Source organism: Balaenoptera borealis, assembly GCF_965194805.1.
Source record: "Balaenoptera borealis genome assembly, chromosome: 7".
In the NCBI taxonomy this organism is placed as follows: domain Eukaryota; kingdom Metazoa; phylum Chordata; class Mammalia; order Artiodactyla; family Balaenopteridae; genus Balaenoptera; species Balaenoptera borealis.
The window spans coordinates 14,977,550-15,003,945 of record NC_138864.1 but is presented as its reverse complement, the minus strand read 5'-3'; the positions used below and the strand labels follow the sequence as shown (position 1 = coordinate 15,003,945).

At 44.8% G+C, this 26,396-nt stretch overlaps 1 long non-coding RNA gene across 1 annotated transcript; it reads right to left on the bottom strand.

Moving 5' to 3' along the window:
* LOC309632404 lies at window positions 1-25,625 on the bottom strand. Its single transcript, XR_014246892.1, has 3 exons — window positions 18,261-25,625; window positions 10,677-10,765; window positions 1-1,343 (listed from the first exon to the last, which is right to left on the bottom strand). It is a non-coding gene; the product is annotated as an uncharacterized lncRNA (long non-coding RNA).
* Window positions 25,626-26,396: the final 771 nt, after the last annotated feature.

The window sequence follows — 26,396 nt, the reverse complement described above, 5'->3', positions numbered from 1 at the left end:
TGAGAATATAGGGAAAGAACTAGGACAATAAAAAACACTTGTGCAAAAGCATGTAAAATCTGGAAAGGGGAATGTATGACACAGCCATGTGTCTACGTAACATATTTCCCTTAATTTTGCTCATAATGGATGATTCCTGTACATTCCCTAGTACAGGGATGAGATACCGATTTTAAGCAGACCCACGCGGTTGTGACCACATTCATAACTGTCTCATTTGTGCATCTCAGCACACCCATCGAGTTTGATGAAGTGGAAAAATTAGGAGCTCAGAGGCTCATTCAGCTCTATGAGTGTGTGCAAATACAATTAATGCACATCTCAATAACAGTGCTAAGGAAGTGTTCTTACCTAATATCCGATTCAAGACAACCAGCAGGACTGACCCAGTGCTTCGTCTGAAGAGACGTCTGAAATACATCAAGGAAATAAATTAACTGTCAAAAACTTCATTTATTCTACCGAGATTATGAAATGCAGCCAGAGAATTCATCTGCAAGATGGCTGCCGGGGCTCTGCGGTTAATACCCCCTGTGCAAGGTCTCCAAGCAGCTGAGGTGAGGAAGGCGAGGATGAGTGGGATGAGGCAGACGCAGCCTGACTAGAGCTCAAAGAGGCAAGTGATTTGGGAGCAGCGAACTAGGGCAAGTTATGGCCAGGGTCGAATTAGCAGCAAAACCAATGTGGTTACGGTAAATTCCTCTATTCAGTTTTTATTGCGGAAATGTCATACTCTGTCCAGCTTTTTCAAAGTTGTCAACTCTTTCCCTCTCTTTTTTCCCAAGATTATTAGTTTGTGGGTGATGTGTCAGGGGACGTTAGGGAGGGGCAAAGGTTCTAAGTGAATGGTTCTCTTTTTCAAACCCTGGCATTTTATACTGCAGTTGCTCAGGGATAAAGACACAGGCCAACTGGATTCCAGTAGAAAATGGAATGAGCCACATGTGACAAAGGGAACCCATGAAGATTGGGCTCCATGAGGAAAAAATGGGTGGTATTAAAAACAGTTTTGCTTTTGTACTGCGTACACATTTTGTCGTCTTTGAGCAGCAATCCCTTCCTCCACTCTCCCAGAGAAAGAGATTTGTCTTCTCGTGAATGTTCGAGACGAGGACCCTTGTTCCTTCTTCCAATGCCCCAAATCATGGAGCATGCCTTAGGTGAGGAGCAAACACTTTACACTTGCCACTGCTGAGCTGTTGTTTTCCCTAATGCACTTAGGAGCCCTGTGAAGATCCAGCACCCCCCTTCTGCAGACAAGGAAACCCCAGGGCAGTGGGTTTAAGCAGCTTACCCAGCATCACCCACCTGGTAGTAGTAGAGCCGTGGCTTACATAGCAGAGCTGTTAAAAAGAATAACTAAATATCAGAATGGCCTTTCTGAATGAAATTCAAATGTCTTTATAAAAGGAGAATGGTCCTGATGTTTAATTAATCCTGAAGACTAATAATTATGGAGGTCCTACTGTATAGCACAGGGAACTATATTTGATATCCTGGGATAAACCATCATGGAAAAGAACATAAAAAAAGAACGTGTATATATATATATATGTGTATATATATATATATATATATATATATATATACATACACATATATATATATATATATATAAAACTGAGTCACTTTGCTGTACAGCAGAAATGAAGACAACATTATAAATCAACTATACTTCAATAAAAAAATAAATTAAAAAAATAACTTAAATGTGTTGGATGGTTAAGCAAAAACAAAAAGTTATGGAGAGTCTGTAGAGAAAAATAAACCCGAGGAGAGTAATTTAAAAAAGCTTCTGGAGGGGAGGGATAGATTGGGAGCTTGGGATTGACAGGTACACACTGCTATATTTAAAATAGATAACCAGCAAGGACCTACTGTAGAGCATAGGGAGCTCTGCTCAATATTCTGTAATCACCTAAATGGGAAAAGAATATGAAAAAGAATAGATACATGTATATGTATAACTGAATCACTTTGCCGGATACCTGAAACTAACACAATATTGTTAATCAACTCTACTCCAAAAAAAAAAAAAAAAAGACACTTCTGGAAAATGTAAGGAAAGCGGCACGTCTATAAATATGCATATAGGGACAAAGATGGAGGGGAAGAAAATACTTCCGAATGAGATGATGTTTTTCAAACACTGACTAGAAATAGGCCAAGGGGTCCGGGGAGAAGACGTGAAAATTGAGACACGAGGAAGGAGACTGGGATGAGAACTAGAGGGGACTATCAGGGAGACTGATTTTCTTCTCTGCAGCTTCACCCTCTCAGGTTCAGCTAGGGCCCTGAAGACAGACATTCCACAACCCGTTCTTGTGGTAGCTCGGGTTTGACTTGGAGCAGGAAGTGCCAGAAATCTTGCAAGGAAGCTGATTCTTTTGACATTTCCTGCCCTGAAGATTCAAGGGGCTCAGGCGAACCTCTCAACCTGATGAAGCTCGGTGAACCTCACCAAGGTCACCGGATCCAGGGAGAGCCCCACGGGCTGACAGCAGCTCTCACCAGCAGCAAGGATTTATGTGCCCCATTTCAAAGGACATGCATTTTAGGGATTTCTTGCTGTGTGAGAAACCATTGGGGCAAAATGGAGTAGAAGAAAAGTACACCTGATTGTAATTAATGCTGACAGTAATCTCCAGCTTTCATTCTGAAAACAGCCAGATGGGAAAGTTGGAACTGTGAATAATAGAAAACGTTGCCATCCACGGTTCCCGGAGTCGTAACTCTTTAAAGACTGTTTGGATTCCAGATCTCTCCAGACTGGCCCAAGCCAGATGCTGGCTCAGACTCCTAGGAAAGGAATTAGAGAGAGAGGAAAGCTGTGCTCTCAGACCCCCAGCCCTGATGAGAAATCGACGTGTGGGAGCCCTGGAGCTGGGGGCAAAGAGGGGAAGTCAAGGAAATAGCCAGAAAATGCGGGGTCAGACTGCGGCATGGAAACATCTTAACTAATAGCCTTGTGGTACAGGCCCCGGCAAGGGAGGAGCCCATAAAGCGTGTGGGGTCCTGGGCCAAATGAGGTTTAAGAAGCACACTGGCCAAGGATGTCCTTCTCCAAGGGCCTGGCCAAAGGCGGCTCAGTGGAGGTCGGGGTGGGGGGGTGTATGCCTGGGGGTACGGGAGGGAGAGGGGACGGGGCTGTTCCGGGCTGGGGACGAAGGCCAGAAGGAAGCTGACAGGAGGACAGCTTGTCGGGGAGCTGTGTCTAGCCCAGGAGCAGGGGAGTACCCTGGGGTCATCTCCCATCCCTCCTCAACTGGCCAGAGGGACCTCCAGAGCCGGTGGAGCCATGGACCCCGCCTGGCTGAGCCCCAGTGGTGAGGTGCGGCCCGGCACGGGGAAGTGAGCATCAGGGGATCGACATGGCCCGCCCCTTCCCCGTGCTCCCTAAGGCCTCGGAGAACAAAGTTGGGTGCTGTGGGAGTTCATGGCCAGAGAATTTGGGGTTGGAGGTGCAACATCTGGGGCCAAGGCAGCCTTTGATGGCCGGGGGAATGTCCTTGGTAAGAGCAGGTGGCAGGCCTGCAGAAAAGCTCCCTGCTCTGTCCCTTTTGCGTCCTTCTCAAGAGCACCACGGGTGTCAGCGTCCCTGAAGAAACTCAGGGAGGGCGGGGGGGCTACAGGGACACAGGGAGGGTCTGCAGTCCTCCCAGAAGTTCTGACAGATCAGGCTGGTGGAGGTGAGCAGGCTTGGGGAGGGAGGAAAGGAGTCAGCAGATGGGAAGCCTTTTCTTCTGAAAGAAGCACTTGGGGAGGCATTGGGAGGGGAGAGGTTAAGCCGCAGGAAGGGGAGGAGATGAAACGGAGCCTCAGAAGGAGCCCCTGAGCGCCCTTAGAAGTTCTAGCTCACAGGAGGGTGAGCTGGGCTGGGTGCAGCTTCTCCTGCACAAGCGCCACAGCTGGAAAGTACATAAAGGAGGGCTCCTGGCCACGGGCTGCGTGCAGAAGCCAAGCTCACTGGGAAACTGAAACATGAGGGATGCTTTAAGAACAGACACATGAAAAGATGCTCATCATTGCTAATTAGAGAAATGCAAAGCAAAACTACAATGAGGTATCACCTCACACCCATCAGAATGGCCATCATTAAAATGTCTACAAATAATAAATGCTGGAGAGGGTATGAAGAAAAGGGAACCCTCCTACACTGTTGGTGGGAATGTAAATTGGTGCAGCCACTATGGAGAACAGTATGGAGGCTCCTTAAAAAACTAAAAATAGAATTACCATATGACCCAGCAATCCCACTCCTGGGCATATATCCAGAGAAAATTCTAATTCGAAAAGATATATGCACTCCAATGTTCATAGCAGCACTATTTACAATAGGCAGACATGGAAGTAACCTAAATGTCCATAGACAGAGGCATGGATAAAGAAGAAGTGGTATATATAAATATATATATATATATTTATATATACACAATGGAATACTACTCAGCCATAAAAAAATAATGTCATCTGCAGTGACATGGATGGACCTAGAGATTATCATACTAAGTGAAGTAAGTCAGAAAGAGAAAGACAAATACCATATGAAATCACTTACACGTGGAATCTAAAATATGACACAAATGGACTTACCTACCAAACAAACAGACTCGTAGACATAGAAAACAGACTTGTGATTGCCAAGGGGCAGTGGGGTGTGGGAGGGATGGATTGGGAGTTTATGATTAGCAGATGCAAACTAGTACAGATAGGATGGGTAAACAACAAGGTCCTACTGTATAGCACAGGGAACTATAGTCAATCTCCTGTGATAAACCATAATGGAAAAGAACATATTTAAAAAAGAATGTCTGTATGTGTATAACTGAGTCACTTTGCTGTACAGCAGAAGTTAACACAGCACTGTGAATCAACTATACATCATTAAAATTTAAAAAAGAAAAAAAGCACAGGAGTGGAAACTCTATGATGTCAATGGTTTCTACCTTGATACTGGGTGGAGGTGTCAAAATCCTTGCGGAGCTGGTAGGGATTGGCCTGTAAAGGCAGAAGGACTGAGGAAAACAATGGATACGGGAAACTATTCCGACAAACACGCCTGACAACCCAGACTATAAAAGGTGGGGTTCTATTTCCACCAGATGACTAGATTTAGAAAACCCAATATAGGACTTCCCTGGCGGTCCAGTGGTTAAGACTCTGCACTCCCAGTGCAGGGGGCATGGGTTCGATCCCTGGTCGGGGAACTAAGATGATCCTACATGCCGTGCCATGCGGCCAAAAAAAAAACCACCCCAAAACCAATATACATTTATTTCATCCCCACAAATACACCCTAATAGTTTTCACTGACAGTTGGGTAAATATGAGAGAAAACACGGGGCGTGAAAAGCTAGGCTTTGGGGTGAAAGGGAGGTGCTTAGAACTGGGATCAAAGGACATGAAGAGTGAAAAGTTCTTAGCAATATTTTAACCTGGTCATTTTCAGACAGAAGAAACTTTTTGTTTGTCCCCCAAATAAAATCTCATGGGGAACTACACATGGAGAATACCATGTATACTGTAGAGAATCAGAGTGGATCTGATTCTGCAGTCAGATCCAAGACCCCTTGCCCAGCAGGCTTCCTCCTGGCCGGTGGAGAGGCTGCAAGTGTCCCCTGAAGAATGTGACACCTGGGAGGAGTGGCCTGGGAGCCATGAACTACATCAACCCTCCCGTTTCCATTTTGAGAAGGAAGCTGAAAAGGGAAGAAATGTAAGTCAGAGGCCAACTTTGGCCCGAGCTGGTGAGAATTACGTACGTCCCCTCAGAGCATCTTTCCAGCACCTTGGCCCCCAGCTTGGGAAAGACACACATCTGTTCCCTCCGCGTGGGTGCTGGGACCCAAGGGAGGAATGGGCACAAACTTGCCTCGCGGGTTGTAGATCATAGTATGGGCACCTCCACGGCCTCTTTCGTCAGGGAACTTCAAGGTTCTTCCTGGGCATCTTTGGATTGGAAGCTCTTTTCCCACTGATTTGCAATAAAGGAAACGAGGAAGAGGAGTCTCTTCCCAGTGAACAGGTACTAGGCCAGCAGCGGGAGCGGGGTTGCCTCTCGGATAAGGGTCTCAGCTCCACTCCCTGCAAAGGGAGAGATTCTTTCCGGACAACATGGCTGAGGCTGCCGCGGACACAGATGGGGGGTGAAGAATGAAATCCCCAGTGCTGGAAACTGCTAGGAAGATTTAGCATTTCCGGGTGCCCTCCCCTCCCCCCAAGGTCAGTGCCACCAGGCTCAGGCACAGGGAGAGGGGGGCAAGGGAAACAGGAGAAGGCCTGGGATGTTTAAACAAGTTCACTGAGTTCAGAAAAGGGCCCTGAGGATATAGGATGACTAAGGCCCATAAAGCCACGGTTTTATATAAGGAGCCCTTGGAGACAACGAGGAAATGGCAGGCCGGTCCATTTGACATGAATTGTGGGCCACTTTGAACTTCTTTTAAGAGTCAAAGAGGAGAACATTTGGCAAGATACAGATTGACTGGGGTGACTGGGGTGTCTTCAGGAAGGAAGGGGCATTGGATTTCACGAACTCAGGGAATTCTTTATAGATCCGGCCGGTCTGGCTGACAGAAGGAACAAGCCTTGATGCTGGGAAAACCCAGCTCCCCAGGCAGCACCCACAGCCCAAATGTGCTGAGTGACCTGCGATGGGAAATGAGGACACGGATTACAGACAGGAAGGATTTTAAAGATGTCTCTACCAGGCGCACACTCTTAACCTTTGCCATCAATCAACTCAGAAAGCGGAGACACACTGCCCTTCCTCCAGAGCTGCATTTCCCAAAATGTGTCTCCTAGAATCCTGATTGTGTCATGGCCCTTGAGAATGGTCCCATATTAAAAGAAAGTTTGGAAACGCTGCCGGAGTGCTTGGATTCCCCTCTTAAAGATGAACAGTACGTATTAGCTTATTAAAAGGCCCTGAGATGTTCTGGACAAAAGAAACATTTTAAAGGGTCTTTAGCCCTATGTTCCCAATACTTAATTGGCCGCGAGTCATTTATCCCTTTTGGGAGCACTCAGTACCGTCTCATAGAACGGTGATTCTGAAGAAGGTCACTGGCAAGTACTGATAGGAAGCTGATGGTCTGGCCCATGATCCTATTGGTTTGTCCAGGCTGCCAAAAGGGCAGAGGCTGCTGCTTGAGGCATCGGGGCCCACGTGGCAGCCCTGAGGGGGGATAGGGGACCCAGGAGCTGGGAGGATCCCTGCTCAGTAGTGCAGGGGAGGGGCCCGTGGCACACAACCCAGTCGCAGAGGCTGGCTCCAGCAAGGACAGCTGACCAATCAATAAAATAATGTTTTGAGAGTGGCACAAACTCAGACTTGGTTTGGGCACTGGCGAGCACATGGGACGCTTTGGGCCGCAGGGGAAGGCGTCAGCCCATTGCTAGACGTCCTAGGCAGAACTGTCACGGTCTGAAAGGGTCAGAGTAAGAGTGATGAGCGCTTTTTGTAGCTAATGTAGCTTTTTTGGTAGCTTTGCTGTCCATGCGCTTGGAAACCCCCTGAAGCACTTGATATGCATGACTCTCACTGCAGTCTTCTCAGAAGAGCGTGATGTAGGTATTAGGAATATGTCTTAGAGAAGCCGGGCAATCTGTCTAAGGCTGCGCAGATAGGAAACTGATGGGGCTCAAATTTGAAACGAACCATCTGTCTTTAGGGTCTCCCCTCCTATGCCAGGGGTTGGCAAACTACAGCCCTCGGGTCAAGTCCAGATCACTGCCTGTTTTTGTAATGAGCATTTCACTGGAATACAGCCACCCATTTACCTATTGTCCCCAGCTGCTTTGGCACTGGGACAGCAGAGTGACACATTTGTGACAGAGACCATACAAGCCTAAGAGATTGACTCTCTGGCCACTTACAGAAAAGTTTGCTGACTCCTGCCTTGGGCTATTAGACCTCTAGCTGGAGGCTGGGAGCACATAGAGCAAGAACCAACTTCAAGGAGAATAGAAACAGTTCCTCGGGGTCTTAAAAGACAGTGTCGGGCTTCCCTGGTGGCGCAGTGGTTAAGAATCCACCTGCCAATGCAGGGGACACGGGTTCGAGCCCTGGTCCGGGAAGATCCCACATGCCGCGGAGCAACTAAGCCCGTGCGCCACAACTACTGAGCCTGCACTCTACAGCCTGTGAGCCACAGCTACTGAAGCCTGCACGCCTAGAGCCCGTGCTCCACAACAAGAGAGGCCACCGCAATGAGAAGCCCACGCACCACAACAAAGAGTAGCCCCCGCTCGCCGCAACTAGAGAGAACCCACGTGCAGCAACAAAGACCCAACGCAGCCAAAAATAAATAAAAATAAAATAAATTTATTAAAAAAACAAAAAGACAGTGTCTGCTCCAGAGCAAACAGATGACATGGTGACAAGGCAGGCCACATGCTGTGGGGTGGAGCAAGGTGATCTGTGACTTGGAGCATCTCAAGTGTTTGATTTTTGCCTGTGTGGCTTTTTTTTTTTTTAATTGGGGTATAGATGTTTTACAATGTTGTGTTAGTTTGTACTGTACGGCGAGGTGAAGTAGAGTTCCCTGTGCTATACAGCAGCTTTTCATTAGTTATCTACTTTATACATATTAGTGTATACATGTCAATCCCAATCTCCCAATTCATCCCAACCCACCCTTCCCCCCTTGGCATCCATACGTTTGTTCTCTACATCTGTGTCTCTATTTCTGACCTGCAAACAGGTTCATCTGTACCATTTTTCTAGATTCCACATGTAAGCGTTAACATACGATATCTGTTTTTCTCTTTCTGACTTACTTCACTCTGTATGACAGTCTCTGGGTCCATCCACGTCTGTACAAATGAGCCAATTTCGTTCCTTTTTATGGCTGAGTAATCGTGCCTGGCACCGCAGGCCGCACAGCCAGGAGATCTCGGATGTATCATAGGAGATCTTGATTCTGAGTCACACCAGAAGGCAGGTTTTGGATGCAGATAATTCTTCTGACCCTGTCAGGACTGCTGAGAACTGAAGATGTCCTGGGCCTGTAATTGTTTTCGTAACTGCACCAAATGCAGCCTGCGGTTGGGCCTCCGGGCAGCTTTGGCCCCAGGGAGCTGGGAAAGACCAGGCTAAGGCAGGGCAGGGGGTGGGGGACTGGCACAGGTCCCCCCGTTTGGGCGACAAGCCCCAAGCTTGTGACCCTGGGGAGCCGGGCTCTTGGCCCATGTGAGGCGTAGACTAATGATGAGGGCCCCTTAGCGCAGCAGGCAGGGCGCTGGGGATTAGCCCCAGGGGTAATGAGCCTTGTACACAGCTAAGTGGATTCTCAGGTTTGAAGTCATTTTGTCCCAGGGTCTCTTGGCCCTGGAGACAGTCTGAGAGGCGGTGGCCTGGGAAAGGCTGGGAAAAGAAAGGAAACCTCTGGTGAGGTGGGTTTGAGTCTCTGCCTCTTTCTCCGGCCCTCGAGGATCAGATCACACTAACCTCCAAAGATTCCGCTTCATAGGTGTCACATGGGACACAGGATTCTGCCTTTGTAGCATGGAACTCAGGTAACGCTTATAGCGTTGGTTCTTGGACCACATTTTTGATGAGTCTGAGGCTCAAACTCCAACGTGGGCGGGCAGCAGCCCCCTCTCTCTGGCCCCCTCCCCCCATGCTGGCCTGCCTGGACCTTCATCTCCGTCAGACCTGCCCCTGAGGCACCTGGAGGCTTGTGACCCCCTAGAACCTGGATCATGGGACTCGGGATGTCTGAGACTTCGTGTGCTGTGCATTTTAGCATCCTCTGTCAGCGCAAACAAAAATTCTCAGCTCCAGATCCTGGTTTTACGAAACGCTCTTCCCAGGTGGCTCCAGTCTCCCTACATCCCGGGAAAGATGCACTGATCTGGGCAAGTGCAGTAGGGTCTACCCTTCCCCAAACCTCCTCTTGTTCTCCCACCCGTGGGGCAGTGGGTGAGATCCTGGCCATTTCTAAGCCCCAGTCTGAGGAAGACTCTACTGTCATCTGCCTACACACAGATGAGGAGCCAGGTGCTGCCCCTATATTTCCTCCCACTGGGAAGTGTGGGCAGGTCCTGGTGAGGAGCAGGATTTCTCCCTTGACAGCAGCTGCGTCTGGGCAGGCAGGTGTGGCACCAGGGGTGGAGAGCAAAGGTGATATGGCTGGGACATCGTCACCTCCCCTCCAGGGGCTCTGACCAGTGGGAAGTCTCTCCTTCTGTGGGGCTATTTTGGGAATTCTGGTGGCCCTAGAGCACAGCTGACCCCATGGGCCAAGGCGTCCCCCACCGAGTCCACTCTGGGTCCACTGGGAATGCATTGGCACTGCAGGCTGGTGCGGAAAAGGGTTCTGAGAAGCCCACAGGATGGCACTTTTCTGTTCACCTGTAACCTTTCAGAGAGCTGCCAGGACGTTTCCAATGTTACAAGATTTCCTTCAAAATGCAAATCTGCATCACTTCATGGAGACAAGGAGCAGCTAAATTGTTGGCCTTTCTTTCTTGTGTCGTTGGCCAGAAAGGTCAGACTTGTAATCATGGTCAGCTGGGAGGTGGAAATGGAAGGTTATTTATTAATTTGGGATGGACCACGGGTGTTCCATTGCAACACTCACGTGTGGTTTTTCTTTTTAAATACATGACCTTTCATTTGCAGTGAATTAAAATCATATAATAATAATGGTTCCCTTCAGGTTGTCTCTTACCTCCTTCCTTGCAATGACCCAGCGGTATCCAAATTCATGGTTTTCCTGGTGACAGTCATGGCAATTGCCCCTTTGGATGTTGTAGCAGCCTAATAAAAAGGCAAACAATATTTGAGTATTTTAGGATTTCAATTCCTAGTAAGGGATGAATTATGATCAAAATAGTATGAGGCTTGGTCCAGCCAGAGATCTCAGATTGATTCACCAGTATCTCAAGGCGCCGTTGTTCTTTCTGGTACCTCCAGACTGAATCTTGAGGTACAGATCCCTCAGTTTTCTTCCTCTCCCTCTCTCTCAAGCACGTATTCTGAGGTGAGCACTTGCTTACAAAGCCAGCGGCCTTGTGGCACGCACTTTCCCAGGCCCAGGGCGCTTTGCCCGTGCCCAGGACTCGGAGAGGTGGTGTAGTCAGGGGAAGGTGTACGCTGGGGCTTGGACACAAGCTAGTGGAGAGAGAATGAATGACTTACTTTCCCTAATCCTCAGTTTCTTCATTTCAAAAAATGGAAAGTTTGGTAAGAACTGAAAATAAAGTGACTTTAAATATACTAAGTCCTTCACCTGGACCATGTAAATTGGTGAATAAATAACCTAAGCTATTATTTTGGACACTAATATTATGACTATCTACTCAGGCTTTGTATCTGTTTCCATGCTGCCTCTGGTCTGCTGTGACTGCTCCAGGCTTGTCCTGATCCTACTGAATTCAGTGAACAAATGCATTCCTTTAACAAATATTCATTAGATGTCTGTGATAGACAGATCTCTAGGCTAGACACAGAAAATCAGTGATTTTGAGGAAAATAAGACCCTATTCCTGTTGTCAGGGAGTATGGAGGCCAGTGACTTCTTGCTCTCCCAGAATCTCAACAGCCATCCTCCCCCCTGAGTCCAGGTCACTGTGTCCCCTCGTTCTCCCCCAGAGCCACTAGGATGTTCTGGAACTAACAGCACACATGTTCTGTCTCTCATCTGCACACCTGGCTCAACGGTATGTCCAGTAGCTGGCTCTGTTTTGTTTGCATCTGATCTCTATTTAAGAAATGAGGGCAAACATAACAATAATGAACATTAATGAGCCCTCACCATGGGCCAGGTACTACGCTAAGCATTTTGTATGTGTAAGGCCATTTTTTTCTTACAGCTACCTGTTGAGATAGGTACAATCTCTGCAATAAGGAACCAGAAGTGTAGACATGCTATCCCATCTAAGGACCTACAGCTAATCGGCCAGTAGAGCCAGGGTTTGAAGAGAAGCAGTCAGAGGCCAGAGCCTGTGTCCTAAACTGTGTCCTACTCCCTCACATTAGCTTTTGGCATCTTTTTCTTAGACAAAGACCCTCTTCCAGCAACCTCTCTGCTTTGTTCTTGGCAGCCTTGGTTTGTTAGATCAGCTGCTGCTTTGGTTAATTCTTCTCTGTTGAGAAATGCCAGGTGTGAGATGATTGCTTCCATCAGGCACTGACCCTTGGCTACTTTGATGGTCAGCAGAAAAAGGCAGCATTGTAGAATCAGTGTCATCTTTTTGTCTGTTATTTTTATTTTACTTTTACATAAGTTATTTCTACTGTAAAGAAAGTCAAGAGGGCAAACTATCTTTTAAGATGGTGTCAAATTAACATTCCTTCTCCCAGTTCCCATTAAAATTCCTATGAAGATGAACTTCCCAGATAAGATGGCAGCTAGTTAGGGGCATGTTATTTACCTTCCCAAATTCTAATTGAAATAATTATGGAAATTGAAAGAGAGATAAAAGCTTCCACAATACTGGAAATTAGGAATACAGACTAATGACTTGCTAGATGCCAGGAGGAATTTCTACCAACTAAAGCTTGGATGGTGCCTGAGGTAGACAAGCCAGATCAAGCAGAAAGATACTGAGAAATTTCCACCCTGTCTTACTGAGTTATGTATCTTAGAATTCTGGAGCCTTCACCAATTAAATGGTGAAGCAACAGCTTTCTGTCTTGGCTAAGTTTATTTCATCCAATCAAGCTCTTTCATTGGCACTTCCCTTTTGATATCCATTTGGGGAGTACCATTTGGTAATGCAAGAGGGACCAGTCAGAAATAGTCAGATGCAGGTATAAGATACTGACAGTGATAACTGGAGGGGACAGAAGAATAGTGAGAAGAGCATACTGTGGGAAATGCAGCCTCAGCTTGCATCTGAAAAGGAAAGACATAGAGATTGTCAATTATCTATGAATAACTTGTATTTCCCATTATAAGATGATCAGGCTGGGGAAGCAGACCCTCACCACTTCTAAAGGGCCATATTATATAATTGACATTTAAAGACTAAAATTTACATGGAACTCTGCAATGAAGCTGCCTTCCAGTTTGGGGTCTAGGAGGAAGATGCTGGTGGAGTTCATGGTTATCGATCGGACCAAGTGACGCCATGCATTTGTAAATACTGGCAAACTTCAGGCACGGAGAACCCTCAGATCATTCAAGAATGAGTAAATAGGAAAAAAAAAAAACTCTCATCGGACAAATAGAACAATAAAAGAACTGTATCATTAATGTCAAGGTGCAGAATTATATAGCATGCTAATAAAGACTTACTATAGGAAAAGCTCATCAAGTAAACCACCTGTATCCTCATCCTGAAAAATGCTTGATGACACATTGCAATTGACCAACAAATGAATCAAAACTAAACAGCTAAAAGTCAGCAAGTAGTGGTATTATGGAAAGCATGTCAATATTGAATCAAGGCTAAATAATTGTTGTAATTGTGATTAGAAAGTTGAATGGAAATGTAAAAAGGGGGAAAAATATAAGTAATATGCATAATAGTGATAATTGCAAATGTCAACAGAAGCACCCGAATCATGCTCTATTCCAGGGGAGCCAGGAAAAGGAAAAAGGGAAGGACAGTAAAATAATGCTCATTTTGCCATCTTATTTATTAAATGCAAACGGTCAACAATTCTGTTTCCTTCCTGAGAAAAAAATGCACACAGGGGGAGCATTTTAAAATTTGCAGTTGAATTAACTATCCATATGACTGAAGCCAGAATATACAGCTTGAAAATTACCAGATTACAAAAAGATTAGAAAACATTTCCCACATAGTAAAAGACTGAAAAACAAGAAGGAGACAGTCATGAGTTATAAAACATATAAAGCATAAAACAAGATAATAGAAGTAATACTACACATTATTAGTACAATAAATGGAAATGGATTATGTTCAAATATGGACACATACAGGATGCATAGTGAAAAAAAAGAAAGAAATACACACAAAATTTAAAATAAAAATAAAATAGAAGTAGATAACTATTGTGAACCAGAAAACTTTTTAGGGGCATGCTTACAAAATATTCAAGTTTAAAGAGAACTATTTGTTCTATTACCGCACATCACAACTATTTTCTTTTCTCACTCAATTAATGGTGCTGTCTTTTTAAAAAAATCAAGACTGAACACCATTTTATTTGATGTTCATGATATTCTGGAGCCCATAAACGAAGCATAAGAAATTTGGTGTAGGTAGGATTTCTAGTCTTCTTCATGTCTCATCAACTGAAACCCAACTTTAATTGCCCATGACCAAGGGTAAAGTGGGTTCTCACAGTCCAATTTACCATTTTATAAATTCTCTCTTGGATAATGGTGTGATGAATTGTTCAAGATCAAACTTTGGTATTGTGATTAAAACTAAGCTCACATTAGAGCAATTATACGGTGATTTGCACCTACAATGTAATCACCTTAGACAAAAAGTCCTACACAAGTCAAAATGTCAGTTATCATTAATATTATTGTGGGGTGAAGTGAATTCCGCAGTTAGTATTCCACACACAGTACATTCTACACTTACTTCTGTCTTACTCAACATAATCCTTTTAGGCTGAATAGATCCTTATGTGAACTGAACGTCAGAGTGGATGTTTTAGGTGTATGTGAGAGTGAGTATTTGTTGTCATTGTTTATTGGAATAGAATCATTTTAATTGAATCAGTCTTATTATTTTAAAAATAACTTAGTGTTCTAAAGTTTATGTCTATGTACAAATATTAAAAACATAGCTGTGTGTCAATGTCAAAATGATCTAGTTCTGATACTCTTGAGAAATTCCCTACCAGTCAGAATGACCATCATTAAAAAGTCTACAAATAATAAATGCTGGAGAGGGTGTGGAGAACAGGGAACCCTCCTACATTGTTGATGGGAATGTAAATTGGTGCAGCCACTATGGAGAACAGTATGGAGGTTCCTTAAAAAACTAAAAATAGAGATACCATATGATCCCACAATCCCACTCCTGGGCATATATCCGGAGAAAACTCTAATTCAAAAAGATACATGCACCCCAATGTTCATACTATTTACAATAGCCAAGACATGGAAGCGACCTAAATATCCATCGACAGATGAATGGATAAAGAAGATGTGGTACATATATACAATGGAATATTACTCAGCCATAAAAAAGAATGAAATAATGCCATTTGTAGCAACATGGATGGAGCTAGAGATAATTATACTAAGTGAAGTAAGTCAAAGATAAATACCATATGATATCACTTATATGTGGAATCTAAAATATGATGCAAATGAACTTATTTACAAAACAGAAACAGACTCACAGACATAGAAACAAATTTATGGTTACCAAAGGGGAAAGAGGGCGGAGAAGGGATAAATTAGAAGTTTCAGATTAACATATACACACTACTATATATAAAATAGATAAACAACAAGGTCCTACTATATAGCACAGGGAACTATATTCAGTATCTTGTAATAAACCATAATGGAAAAGAATATGAAAAAGAATATATATGACTGAATCACTTTGCTGTACACCAGAAACTAACACAGCATTGTAAATCAACTAGACTTTAAAAAAAAAAAAAAAGAGAGAGAGAGAGAGAGAGAAAAACTTCCTAAGGAATCTTCACGCTTCCATTTGTTTGTGACCTATTAGATTTAGGATCTGTACTGGCATCCTCAGTAGCAGCTGACGACTGTAGTAGCATTCATTATGTGTTAGATAATCACAGATCAGGATTTACATTGAATTTGATCACAACACATAACTTATTTGGCACACATGAGTTATGTGAATGCAGCAAAAGACATAATTTAATTTTTCACCAGTAATGTATTGAGTACCTCCTGTGTGCTAGGTACAACCCTCACTGAGTTTATATTTCAGTTATAAGGAGCTATAAAGTTGCAAAGATAAAAATGTATACAGATAGAAAGTAACAAGTACCCTCAAAGAGGTTCAGATAAGGGGTTGTGGGAATTAAGAATGAATTCCTATAAGTTTAAGCCCAGGCCTCCAATCTAAATAGTGTTGGACCCCCATGTACATCCAGGCTATGGGTGGTTCAGGGATCAGATGAGCTAAGCCAACAAATTGAAGGTCTTCAGGATGTGCCACTGGCTGGAACTGGAGAGTCAAAGATTGTCTTCTACAACTGGCTCTCTGTTTTGTTATTTTTCTTGTACATTTCCAAAGTCTCATGAGCATTTAGTGAGTGCCGCACTGAATGTTCGGCAGAGAGTGATGAAATGGATATACAGGCTGAAGGGACACACTGCTAACTTTAAGAAGCATAAAGTACGATGAGGACACACACACAAATAATCTGAATGTATTTGTTGTCTACAAGATATTGAGCAGAGAGAAGGAATAATCAGATCTAACTGGTTGCTTATGGATGGACCCCTGAGGGCAGTAACATCATAGATTGATTGCAAAATGCTCAAAACAAGAGAGTCAGGGGAAGAAATGAGGGAAGTGTGTTCCAGGCAGAAGGAAGAGCAAGAGCCCTAAGACTGCATGATGTACACACATATTTGCCTACCATTCCCCAGATCTTAGTCCCATCTGGGTGGGCCTGTGAGCAAATATAGTGGCCTTGCAATTTTGGTTCACAGAGCAGTTAGGAACAGAAGCCATAGCTATGAGGAGGGTGGCCAAGAAAGTAAAAGAAGTTCCTTAGTATCATCTCACAATTGAGGGGGAGGGGAGCTGAGGAATTCTCGGGGGGCAGTCAGTAGGATGCAGGCTGTGGGCATCTTTGGAAGGCAGCAAAGCTCAGCCTGGAGGTGGGTGGATCTGCAAAAACTGTTGAAGGTAATGCAAGAGGGACCAGTAATGCAAGCCTGAGCTTGCATCTGAGGTGGGTGGAGTGGAGTTTAGAAAATTATGGGTAGTTTAGATTATGAGAGTGCAAACCAGCAAGAGATGAAGCCAAGAAAGGGGTGAGCAGGATACAAATAACAAAAATTTGTTCAGTAGCTCTATTCTGTAGATAACAGGGAGTGATTTATTAAAGGGATCTAGTCAGATCTGGTGTTAGAAAACCATTTCCAGTGCAGTGTGGAGAATGGATTAGAGAGAAAGAGGAATGGCCAAAAGAAAGGCAGGGAGCTGCTGAGCTGGGGGGGGGGGGCGGTCTGAGGATGAGCTCCTGAACCCCAATGGGGCCCGGGGGCAGCACGGATATCTGCAGGCTCTTCCCTCCAAGCAAATACACGAGGAGGTAGGCTTCCTGGTTCTATTACCACCTGTGCCACAACGTGGCAAGCCCCTCTTAATCGGCAAAATTAAACATCCTCACATTACGAAGGTCCATACTGGTCAGTTCTATCCCCTAGGTACACTTTCCCACTATCACATTTCCAACAAAGTGGTTGACCAGCTGCTACTTGGAAATGTTATCTCTCCAACCTCAACTCCTTAACCAGTCTGCTCGTTCGTGAGCTGGCAGGGCTCCTTCTCTGTCCTAGGTCTTCACGCATGCTCTCCCTTCCCCACAGCCTTCAGGTCTGGATAAATGGTCATCTCCTTGAGAACCTTTCCTAAGCGAGTTCATCATCGCCCTTTAGTCTCCACTCTCACGCCATTACCCTTCACTCCTGCCACTGCCATAGTTGGAAAACATGATTTACATATTTTAATGCATTTTAAATTCACTTCCCCCCAAACTGTGACCTATACAAGGGCAGGGAGTATATCTGTTTTACGTACTACTGAATACCCAACATTTTCCCATAGAACCTCATTGTTTACAAGTTCTAAACAACAAGGTCCTATTGTACAGCTCAGGGAACTATAATGAATATCCTGTAACAAACCATAATGGAAAAGAAAACAACAAAAAAAAGAAGTCCTTAAACGTGAACCTAAATGTTCTTGCCTTCAGTGTCCGGATCTGCTTTTTGATATCTATTTGAAGACAGCTCTTGAGCCCTGCAAGGAAGTTATTTCCAAGCCATTGAAGAAAGCCCAGTGGGCAGTATGAACACTCCTCTGGCACCTCCAGTCTCCTTCTAGCACCTTGAGAATCAGCAAGCAATGATTGGAACCTGCACTGGACTCTGGGAGCAGGTCTTTCTACTGTAGATCAAATTTTCTGCCCCTCAATATTAGAACTCTTCATCTTTTAGAAGATGCCGAAGTTCATAGGGGAGAAGATTCTAGTCTATTACTTCCAGATTCTCTGAGGATATACCCAATGTGGAACTGCTAGAATAATGAAGATGAATACCATGCTGTTTAATTATAGCCCAATAAAAACATAAATAAGATTATCAGTCATTTATAATTACCTCTTGATCTGATCCTTCCGGGGAGGAAAGAGTAGAGGTGAATGAACCCTTTCTGGCTCCTTATTGCGATAGAGCTATAATTTTCCAAGTGCAGCGCTTGCAGCCGAACAGTTCAATTATAATCCAAACGCAGGCAATTTACTTACTGGTAGGAGGGGTGCTCTCAGTTCATATTCGGGAGGAGTCAAACATCAGATGCAGTCCGTCTCTGTTCTAACCGTCGGTGGACAACATAAGCGGAGCCGGGTTGAGACTTGTTTAGGGTTCAGCCTCTCTTATAAGTGAAGGCTCATCCATTAGAACAAACGGCACAGCTAGGAACGACCCCACGCTGCTTCCTTGCTAATGGCTTGGAACCTGCAGCTAAGAGGGCCCGCGGTGCAGATCTGGTCTTTGTGCTCCTTCAGTCCCAACCTATGGGGCCTTGGAGAGTGTAGTGTGGGGCTCTGAGAACACAGCTCAGCGCATCTGTGGTCACGGCCAGGTCTGTGTCTCCCCGGAGGCCGGCACAGACGAGTCCTGGGAGACCCATGCTGTGGATTGCGCAGGGCGGGAGGCAGGCTGGGGGACGCAGACCTTCTGGCAGAAAATGACACATCAGGAAAATGCCTTCAAATACGGCGAGATTTGGGGCTGGGGAGCCATCGGTCATCGATCCAGCATTTTCTGTCGACATCTGTGACACGGTCTCTCCCTGGGGAAAAATGTGCTCGACACACAGTGTACGGCCGCCTGGAAGAGGAGTAGTTCTCACAGAGTCCAGAAGCCCATTGAGGCAGGACCCTCAGCTTCCCTGAAAAGTGACCTTTGGCGCTGCTGGGGATAGCGTTGGATAGCTTTCTCCCATTTTCTCTGACTTTTTAGTAAGTGGGCAGAAAAGCCAGATGGCAAATGCAGCGATATAAAGTGCGTCATCACAACGGTTTACGGTTGCAGGGAGATGGACGGAGGTGGCTCTGGCCAGACTTGGAATCCCGCCTGAGGGTTTTCACCGGACCCTTCCCTGCACACCGTTGCCAGTCAAGGAAACCCTCCTCCCTCCTTTGCAGAAGAACGGAACTTAAGGCCGAAGGACGGAAGCGGAAGAAGCGGAGCCGAACGAAGGCTGGGGCGGCGTGGTCTACAGTGAGCGCGCGCAGTCACCTTGGCTCCTCCCCACGATCTGGCCACGCCCATCCTGGCCCGCGGCCCCTCCTCGGGCCCCTCCTCGGGCCCCTCCTGCCCTCGTCGCCGCGGAGTTTGCGGCGCCGCTGGCTTTTCTGGGGAGGGGGGGGGGGCCTTGTCTGATTTCTCTCCTCTCTAGCTTCCGGCTTCTTCTGGCATCTTGTTATGGGGTGACTGAGTGTGAGGGTGACGGACTTCTTGCACTTTCTTATTTGCTTTTTTTTCTTTGTTTGATTTTTGATGTTTGTTTTGGTAAAGATTACCTAGCGGGTAAGAAAGCAGAAATGACGCTGGGAAAAAACACGCAGATATTTGACGATGTGCCGTGTCTCTCTTTTTTAAACAAACAGTCCTCGACTCTGGCGTCCTCACCTCGGAACACCCCTCCCTGGTCCTGGCGGAGGGATCTATTTTAGCGGCGTATTTACACAGCAAGTGTCTGGCCCTCGGGCAGCGGCTGTGACCGCGTTTCTCTGCGATGCCGTCACATGGTCCTCAGCAGAGAGTAGGGAAGGTGCTCCTCCCGCCACGCGGCAGCCGCGGGAGTAGCCACATGGCCAAGGTGCTGACCAGAGACTCTGCCCTCTGTCCCTGGAGGGGAGCGAGTTCCAGTGAGACTCAAAGCATGATGAGTGGGAGGAGTCCAAACCCACATGTTCGTGCTTCTGGCTTTTCAGACTTTCTTGTCTCTGGAACAGAAGAACAAGGCGGACATCAATCCCGTCTCTTAGCTATGTACACAGGCATCCATCACATTCCCTCAGGTGTCAACCCCCTAGGGAAGAACGGGTGGTAAAATGACAGGCACTTCATTCGTAAATATTATTATTTTCAGCTTTTTCATTATCTATGGACAAAGTGCAAAAGTCAGAGCAAATTCTTCTTGAAAGTAAATCTAGAGAAGTAAGTTTTCTCCTCAGGGTTTTCAGTGCCAATAGGAGGAATTTTTTCCCTTCTCCTTGGTGCGGAAATTCCAACTGTACTCTACAAGTCCATGTACCCAGTTAAAAGACTACAGCTCCCAGTTTCCCTTGCAACTAAGTTCTGGCCAATGAGATTGTAAGCTGAGGTCTAGGGTGGTACTTCCTAGAAGACTTCTTTAAGAGAGTTCTGCTGGGGAAATACCCTTTTTGCAACATCAGCATTCTTCCTTCTTTTAGCCTGCAAGTGGGACACAATGGCTGGAGTGACAGCATCAATCTTGGGCTGTGAGGTGATGTTGAGGCTGGAAGCCCTATGGTAGGTTAATAAAGCAGACTGGGATCCTAAAGACCATGGTACCACCAATCCAGTCCTTCCTTTGGACTTTTGCATGAGAGTGTAATAAAAAAATGTCTATCTTGTTTAAGCCATGGATTAAAAAATAATGTTTTGTTTCTATTCTGTATGCAATCTGGTCCTTTAAAAGATCAAGTTGCCTGTGGGTGATCGCTTTGTAATCTGTTCGGATATTGACTGTATCTGATTACAACTAATCATTTTACCCATTTTACTCTGCCCTGGGGAAGTTAGCAGTGCTGTTTTGTTGGCAATGGCCACTCCACTTGTTCTAGATAAGCTGGGAATAACTTTGTGGTTATTCCTCCCTGTGATCTGTCACTTCCTGATCCAGCCCTCACCAGGAAGGAGAGCTTCCTACAAAAGTGCTAATCAGGAATGTCAATTATCTTTCTGCCTTTCATTTTCCACTAGACTCTTGACTTAATTTCTTCATTTGCCAAAAGCTAGGTACCCTTTATTATGTATGCATCTCAATATTACTGGCAAGAATAATGAATAAAGCAACAATTATAAGTTAAAAGGCCGTATCACATATTTGATAGTGGTGATAGAAAATTCCACTAGTAATGAGTATCTTATCCATGACTATTGACAAAGCTCATGAGTCAGCAAATTTCTTCTGTAAAAGGCCCAGATAGTAGATATTTTAGGCTTTGCAGGTCATGCATTCTCTGTCCCAACTACTCAATTGCAGTGCGTAGAGAGAAGTCAGACAGAATATGAACAAATGAGTATGGCTGCATTCCAGTGAAATTTTATTTGGAAAAACCAGGCCACAGGGCTGGGTTTGGTCCATAGACCGTAGTATGCCAACTCTTGATCTAAAGGAAAGATTCTGAAGCAAGGGATTGAGTGAATACTCTGGGTGCCTCTTGATGATTGAAAAAAAGACACTGGCAAAGTGACAGAGGGCATGCAGCTGCTGCTGTGGTGACAGGAGACTGTCCATGTAGACGCTGGGAAGCTCTGTGGTCCCCAGAAGTGCTGTCATTGTAGGGAGCTCTTGGACTTCAGCAGTGCTGGGCATCTCCCGTAAGTGGGCAACAGAAAATTTGGGGTGGGTGGTAGATAAGTGGAGAATTTTTTTTTTCCTCTGAAACTAAGACTAAGAGCTTTTGCAAATAAAAGTGTGATCTGGCAGATTTTGAACCTCTGTCAGATAGAACAGGCATCACGGTGACATCCTGAAACTTGTGTGTCAAACAGACCAGAACAGTGGGAGCTGACAGAGCCCTTGCTGCAGCAGCTTCTGCCACAAATCAAACGTGGGGAACTGCAATGTTCAGAACACAGGCTTCCTGTGGAATAAGGGGGCCACGTCCTGGCTTGTCTGGAACGGAAGAAGTTCCCGGATGTGAGAATTTCAGGGCCAACCTGGAAAGTCCTGGGCAAACCAGGAAGGTTGTCCTGACCACACTATTCTGTAATAAACAACCGACATTTCTTTAGGGGTCCCCACCTCGATCCTTAACCCAAATGGGGAGATGGGGGTCAAGGGAAGAAATGACTCCAGTCAAATATGTATCCTTATGGTACTACTGAAAAAGAAGTCTCAGTCTATCTCCTGGAAAATACGCCAGCCTGAAAGTCAGAGGGCTTTTTTCCATCTCTGCCTCTGCTTCTAACTTACTCTGGGACCTTGGGCAAGTTGCCTTATCATCCTGGCCCCCACTTCCTCCATCAATAAAATGAGGAATGTGAATTTGGTCATTTTAAAAGGTCCTTTTAATGCTCAAATTCTAGAGCCAGGTGGTTTCTATGACTTTGTGCATCTGTGGTTGGAAACAGGCAATTCTCTTGTACCCCCGAATCCCTTTAGGTTTGGGTACAAGTCTCTTGTGGCTGTCAAGAAAGAAAAAGATGAATTTAATTATTCAATTTTGATTAGATCCGATGATCTCTGAAAAGTCACAGCAAGCTGTCATTGGCAGTGAACGAACGAATGACTGTGGAAAGCCTATGTTGATATATTTGTTCTCCATTTTTGTCGACCCCTTTCCAATTGAAATTATCCCTTTTTTGGAGTTCTAGCTTGCAAACAGCCTGCAGTAAGTATTTAATGCTTAATCCATAGAGTACTTTGTATTGTATTTCTAGCTTTGTTGCCTGTACATATTGGGCTTCTACTGTGAGGCTGCATTGGGTAAGGGCTGTGGAGGTACCAAAAGCACATCAGATGCTTTCTCGTCTCAAGGAGTTTATCTGGAAAGGAGCTAAGTTTTCTACACATTGCAAATAAAGAGTGTAGAAAAGTACATGAAAAGTACAAAAGAAGGTATTCAATATACAGCACGAATGTACAGGCTGTGAATTTTCCCTTTACTGTTTAGTTTTGCCGTCAGGACTGAACACATTCTGTTTTTTCAGGGACAACCTTGTTTTCAAATATTCTGCCCCTTTGTTGCTACTAAAATACCCCAAGCATAGCAGCATTTTGGTAGCACAGTAGCAATTCAAGCTGCAATTTCATTGCTTCCCATATCCAGAAGCAGTACAAAATATTTTGGTCAGATAGCATTCTGATTTTCAGTACTGAAATACGGACTTGATTAAGAACAGAAGCGATCGGTATTGGCAAAAGTTATAGGAGTGTCTTCATGGGAGAAGCAGGACTTAGATTTAGAGAGTGTTAGACCTGGATGAAATTTCAGAAATGTTGTAGTCCAACCCTTCTTGGTACAGGCCAGGGAGATGAATGGACATGTCCAGGCATGATTCTAAGGAGTCACAGAGACAAGGGTGGAAAGAAAGCAAGGCTCTCGACTCTCAGTGCAGGGTTTCCCCTGTGTGCAGAGGGGCCATCCACAGGACGGGCTGCCATCGTTCACTCAAGATACGGTTACTCTGTGCTAACTGCCCTCCTGGTAGGATGAGTGGTGGGCGCCCAACCTTGTCCTTGCTCGTAAATAACAACAACGCGTAACAGTACATGCTAAGGGCCCAAATGGGATGTCAAGTGGTGGGAATGAGTGGTGTTTGGAAGTGAAAGGCTATAGTGGGGAGGCCGACTGAGTAGAGAAGAGTGAACGGTGATTGCAGACGGTGTCAGATGAAAAGGAGAAGCCTTATTGGAATCCAGGACGAGGAGTTGGGACTGGACTGCCTAGGCAGGGCTGGAAGGCAGATGAGCAAGAGGTGGAGTCTAAGTAGCTTGGCTTGAATCCTGGTTCTGAGCTTGGTGTTAAGACCGAGTTTGCTCATCCATAAAGGAGGTATGAGAACGGTATCCCTCTACAGGAGGATCTAATGAGAAACTATATGATATGGCAGGAGGCCTGGCACATAGTTGAGACTCAATAAATGTTTATTATTATTTTAAATAATTAATTAATTAATTTGTAATTTTTTTAGTTCAAGTTATGTTTTATATTAGAGTATAGTTGATTTACAATGTTATGTTAGTTTCAGGTGTATATCAAAGTGATTCAGTTATACGTATACATACGTCCATTCTTTTTCAGATTCTTTTCCCATATAGGTTATTACAGAATACTGAATAGAGTTCCCTGTGCTATTTATAGTTATTATTATCATTATTATTTATACGTAGTGGTAGTATTTTCCTCTTGAGCAAAGGATTTAGCATGACAAAACCACTATCGTATCTTGGAAAGAGATGGCTGAAGTGAAACTGCCCAATGTTTCCTAAGAGACAGTTGGTATAATTCTTAGGAGGAAATGGTATAAAATGCAACAGCCTGAAGATTCTGTAAGCAACCGGAGTGGAGACTAGCTCTGCCTCCCCACTAACACGGCTGAGACAGCTATGTAGCCCAAGGTGATGTGGAGGAAATGATGCAGGATAAGGGAAGTGGAATAAGGGTTTGGTGAGAGAATGGGGCTTCCACGTGGGCTAGCAAGGCCGACCTGTACAGCATTGCCCAGGGCTCCTGCAAGGGACAGGTATGCCAAGCAAGGAAGATGAGTGTTCACAAGGGTTTGGGGCAAATAATCAAGCAAATTCTTGGATTAGAAAATTAAAAGATAAAGTGACCCACTATGCAAACAAAGTTCTGAAATCTAAGTGCTTAGGCTTGCATTTACTTATTCACAAAATCTCTGGTGGCTCTCGTGAATCTAAGAGTTTCCCCAAATCTAGTGTGCCTACGACCACCTATGGTCCTTGTTAGATGCACAGATTCTGGATTCCAATTCTGCAGCTCTGTGGTGAAACCCAGGAGTTTGCACTGTAATAAACCCCCAGGTGCACCTGATGTGGGCGTCTGTTGGACCAAGCATAGAGAAATACTGACTTCCCTGTTCTGAGCCTTACAAAGGTCCTCATCTACAGAATATAGGTAATAATATCACAACACCATACATGTTACAAGTTGAGTTGTGCCCCCCCAAAAGATATGTTCAAATTCTAATTCCTGGTATCTGTGGATGTGACCTTACTAGAAAATAGAGTCATTGCAGATGTAATCAAGTTAAGATGAGGTCATACTGGGTTAGAATTGGCCCAAATACAATGATTTGTGTCCTTATAAGAAAGAGAGAAGCAACACAGATGGAAGGTGGCCACATGAAGATGGAAGCAGAGATTGGAGTGATGTGTCCACAAGCTGAGGGTAGCCAAGGATTGCCTGCAAGGACCAGATGCTAGAAGAGGCAAGGAAGGACCCTTCCCTGGAGCCTACAGAGATAACATGGCCCTACTGACACCTTGATTTCAGAGTCTCTCTTCCACAGCTGTGAGAGAATACATTTCTGCTGTTTTAAGCCACTCAGTTCATGGTACCTTGTTATGGCAGCCCTAAGAAATAAATACAATACTTCAAGGGTGGTCAAAAGAATCAACTGAGTTGTTATAACAGTAAATTGGTACATTATAGCTAATTTTTTTTAAAGAATGTAGAAAGCATTTAATGACTTGTCACACATGTCCACTTTGACATGGGTAGTTCCTAAAAATAAAAATTAACTTAGGGATTTTGCCGTATATTGTAAGGGAGGCTTAGGAAGAATGACAGCAGTTTTGAAAGAACATTGAAATAGGCATCCAAGTTCTAATCTTAGATCTTCCCTTCAATGGCCTTTGACCGTGGCCATGCCAGGCAAACTTCCATGTTTCAGGTTACCTGTGAAGATGAGGAAATGCCTTCCTTCCAGGGCTTTTGGAAGATCAAATGATTTAATGAGTATAGAAAAGCTCTTAGTAAACTCTAGAATGCTATGTGAATGTAAAAGATTCTTCTTTTTTTTTTTTTTTTTAGAATCTCTCTCTCTCTGCTCTTATTTATTTACTTATTTTTATTTCTTGGTCACGCTGCGCAGCATGTGGGACCTTAGTTCCCCGACCAGGAATCGAACCCACAGCCCCCTGCAATGGAAGCCCAGAGTCTTAACCACTGGGTTACCAGGGAAGTCCCTGTAAGAGATTCTTGAACTATCTTTTTTTTTAGTTTTCAGTAGGATTATGTTTGGAAGTTCACTGAAGGAGTCACTCTTGAAATAACACTTGATCTGAGTCTTGCAAATCATGGTTCTTTCAGGTGAGGAGAAATTTCAAAGTGAGTGGATTACACAGGTGTTCTGTGAGTGATGGAAAGAGAAGTTGTTTTTGGTGAAGGGGCATTTGTGCCCTTGAGGGGAGGGGTTTTGGAGATAACGTGGTGTCTGTCTCCAAGATCTGTTAGTGGGTCCTAGAGACCACAACCAGAGGCAGACATGGCAGTGCAGATGTCAAGG